The following is a 4,599-nucleotide window of genomic DNA, read 5'->3' as shown; positions in this document are numbered from 1 at the left end:
TGATGGTTTAAGCATATAACTTTTTGTGTTTGTTAAGTGCTGTCAAGTGGATTCCCACTCATAGCAAACCTTTATTGTTCTTCTGAGGAGCACCTGCTGGGTTTGAACTATGAACAACAAGTTCAAAGTCCAGTGTTGATCCCACAGTGTCACTTGTCAAAGGAATTAAATGATATGCTTGAAATTATCATTATTTTGTCTAGTACTCAAGTCTCTGATATCTAGAAACTTTGTTGTTCCATCCTTGTGCTATTTCTCCTTGTCATAAATATTAGACATTTTAATTGAATCATTTCAACAGTTTTTCTCAGGTAAATTTATCTGGCAACATTTTATTTTTATTTTTCCATGCATAAATATCATGCATTAATTTAACTTGGTCTGTTTCTCAGTTAAGTTGATTTTGTTTCCTCATGTACCTGGTGTTTTTAAATATGATGTAAAATCTCTCTAATTGGCTATCTGCATTTAGATGTATTGTATTATTCTGATAATAACGTTAAGACATTCAATACTATTTTGGAGACTAAGGTAACAAATGTTTTATTCCTAAGTATAGTATTAAATAAAAAAATACATAGTTTGACAATATCATAATAATCAATTTTATTAAAAATAAAAAGCCCTTTAAAATGGGATTTACATAAATGTTAATAAAAATCTTTCCATTTCTGTTGTATAATCAGTATAGAGAATTGCTGATTTACTAAATTCTACTGGGACAAATTAAATATTTCCTAGCCAATAGACAACTGATCACCCTCCAATAGCTAGATTATGCAATATTAAAAATATACCTCTTATAAAAGGAATAAAATATATCTATTTACATAGTTTTTATAAAATACATTCATGTTTTGGTCTTTAAATCACTTTAATATGAGAAATGTAAACTGTTTAATCTTCACCACAATGCTATATAAAATAAACAATTATAGTCAGAAGCATAGACAGGTCAAGATAGTTTCTTGAGGCCTCAGTGAACCACATATTTAAGAGTTTCTGGTCTTTAAATTCAGTGTTTTGTCCAGGACTTATTTTTGCATAAAGAAAACATCTGTTATTGATATTGTTACTGTCTTGTATATATATGTTTCTATTACTGTTAGTTTATTTAGAATTACTTAAAATCATTCAAACTCTTTAAATTCTGAGATTTTAAAAATCTGACATGATATGCTTAAGTCATTCAACTGTTGTTTTTTGTTTTTGTTTTTGTTTTTCAGACTTCGCTGTGAATATATTGCATTATTAGGTACTTAAGGCATAAAGCAAATTCAACACTACAGTTTAAATTCAATCAGTAGCTGTCAGTAATATATTTAACTATAATCTTTGAATTTGTTAACTTCCTTAAACACTTCAGCCACTTGAGCATACAGCCACACCGAGACATGATCTGATACAATAGTAGCCTTCACAGGAGCTTTCATAAAAGTCACAGAACTGGAGAATTACAGACCAAAATAAAATCTTCAAATCAATGAATTATCTTTTTTTTTTTTTTTTTAATGTAGCAAAAAGCAAGTAAAAATACTGGTGTAGGTTACCACACTTATAATGTTATTTTTAGGTACCACTGAACACTGAGTCAGTTCCAGGTCTAAAAACACCGCCTGATGTGAAATTCCATCCTGACTTGTTTAAAATGAGAGAAAGAAAACTGAAATGGGAGTACAAATGCCTTATTTGTAATTGTGCTTCATAAAATAATTTTTTAAATATATGTGTAAAACCCAAAGCTTACTTGTTATTTTTTCTCCTGTTTTGGATTCTGACAATGTTTTAATTAAAAGTATATTTGCATAGTCAAGATAGGATAAATCCTATTCTTTAAAATTGATTGTGGTGATTTAGAGGCAGCAAGCAAACTCAAAGCTTAAAATGACATTGATCCCTGCTCACCTTTTTGTCTGTTTGACCATGAAATTGGAATTGGCCAACTCTTCTAGCTCTGAGCACCAATGGCATACAAATCCTTTTCTTTTTTTTTCTTTGAAGAACCAAAAATTCATTTAAATGTTATATTTCCAGCTCAAGTAAAGGAACTGTTTCTTTTGTGTATTGCTCTTTGCTGTGAAATATCAAATGAATACGATTGAAAGCAATTTGAAAAACCTCCTTTTTTACTCTATCTTAATTTTCAATTATGATGAAGCTTATCATTGGAAAGAAAATAATCACTCAAATTTTGACGTGTTTTCGTAAAACTCTGCACCTGTGTGTCCCAATTAAACCATTTCCATAAAGTTATTACTAGTCCTAAACATGTACACATTAAATCAAGTAGTATTGTCTATCTCAAAATAATTAATTGTTGTTGCTAAGAACTATCAAGTAGGATTTAACTCGTAGTGACTCTGTATAAGGTTTCTGAGAAGCAGCTACTTAGCTTGAACCTTGTGAACTAAATTGACCTTGTAGTTTAAACTGATCTTGAAGTCCAGTGTACTAACTCACAGTGTCACACCAGGACTCCAAAAGTAATAAGAGATTTAGTTAATAATAACAAAGAAATCATAAATGAATTTTTGGAGTCTCACAGTTGAATTCACTATTTCCCAGTCTTTGGAGACATTCATTATTGGTTTCTGGGTGCCTTAACTGACTAAAAGAAGATGAAGAATATAACAGAATGCAAAAAGAAGGTGGGCTCATGGTAGGAATTGCAGGATGTGTGGGTGAGACACAGGGGTAAGAAGAAAGATAAATGGCAAGATTGTATTCACAGGCACTAAAAATCAGACACTCCACCACTGTTTCAAGCATTAATACCATCAGAATTGTCAATCTACTGGAAATTTTAGAAAATTTTCCTCTAAGAAAACTGAACACCCACAAAGAAAAATGTTGGGGTCCCAAAGACTGTCAGTTTGTCATACTGTGGTTGCATGTTGCTATGATTTTGGAAATTATGCCATGGATATTTTAAATACCAGCTGGCTCACCCAAAATGCACAGGTTTCAGCTGAGCTACCAGATGAAGACTGACTAGTAAGGAGGAGATATGGAAGAAGGAGAGATGGACTACTTCTGAATATTTAGTCACGGAAAACCTTAGGAATAGCAGTGGATTGTTGTCAGCACCAGATTACTGACTATTGGAACATGATGAGGAGCACCAGGTTATTATCAGATATAGTGTCAGAAGATGAGTCTCTCAGGTTGAAAGATACTCAAAATGTGACTGGAGAAGAGCTGCCTCCTCAAAGTAGAGTTGACCGTGATGAAGCAAATGGAGTAAAGCCCTCGGGACCTTCATTTGCTGATGGGGCAAAACTCAAAATGAAGAGAAACACCTGTAAACATCCATTAATAATTGGAATATGGAATATACAAAGAACAAAATACATTTGGAAATTGTCAGAAATGAAATGGAATGTATAAACGTCAAAATCCTAGGCATTAGTGAGCAGCAATGAACTGTTATTGGCCAGTTTGAATATCACCATCACATGGTTTACTATGTTGTGAATAACAAAATCAAGATGAATGGCATCATATTCATCATCAAAAATAATATATCATGATCTGTCTTGAAGTGCAATGCTGCCTGTGATAGAATAATATACATACACTTACAAGAAATACCAGTTAATACTGCTATTATTCAAATTCACATATCAATCATTAAAGTGAGTGATGATGACATTAAAGAATTCTACCAAATTCTTCACTCTGAAATTGATGTAACATGCAATCAAGATATATTGATGATTACTGGTGACTGGAATGCAAAAGTTCCAAACAAAGAGGAAGGATCAATAGCTGGAAAACATGGCCTTGATGGAAGAAATGATGCTGGGCATTGCATGATAGAATTTTCCAAGACCATTGACTTCTTCACTGTATTTACCCTTTCTAAACAACACAAAAGATGATAATACACATGGATCTCACCAGATGGAATGCACAGAAATCAAATTGACTACATCTGGAAAAAGACAGTGGGAAATCTCCATATCATTAGCCAAAATAAGGAAAGGGCAGAATGAAGAATAGACCATGAACTGCTCATACATAAATTCAGATTGAAGCTGAAGAAAATTAAAACAAATCCATGAAAGCCAAATAAAAGACCCTGACTATATCCCACTTGAATTTAAAGATCATCTGAAGAACAGATTTGATACATTGACATTAAAGACCAAAGGCAAGAAGAATCGTGAGATGACACCAAGAACATTATACAAGAAGAAAGCAAAAAAGTCATTAAGAAGGCAAGAAAGAAGGAAAATACCACAATGAATGTCAGAAGAGACTCTGAAACTTGCTCTCCAGCATAGAAATGCTAAAGCAGATGGAAGAAGTGAGGAGGTACAAAAGCTGAAAAGAAAATTTTAAAGATCAGCTCGAGAAGACAAAGTCAAATATTACAACAAAATGTGCAAGACTTGGAGTTAGAAAACCAGAAGGTAAAACACAACCTGAGGTAACTGAAGATAAAATTCAAGACTCAACTTGTGGCATTGAAGAGTTCTATGGGCAAAACATGGAATGGTGCAGAAAACATCAAAAGAAGATGTAAGGAATAAGCAGAGTCACTGTACAAAAAGAAATGATAGATGGTTAACCATTTTAAGAGGTAGTGTATGATCA

Source organism: Chrysochloris asiatica, unplaced genomic scaffold, assembly GCF_000296735.1.
Source record: "Chrysochloris asiatica unplaced genomic scaffold, ChrAsi1.0 scaffold00147, whole genome shotgun sequence".
Lineage (NCBI taxonomy): Eukaryota > Metazoa > Chordata > Mammalia > Afrosoricida > Chrysochloridae > Chrysochloris > Chrysochloris asiatica.
The sequence above is the reverse complement of the archived record's forward strand: the minus strand, read 5'-3'. Positions refer to the sequence as shown.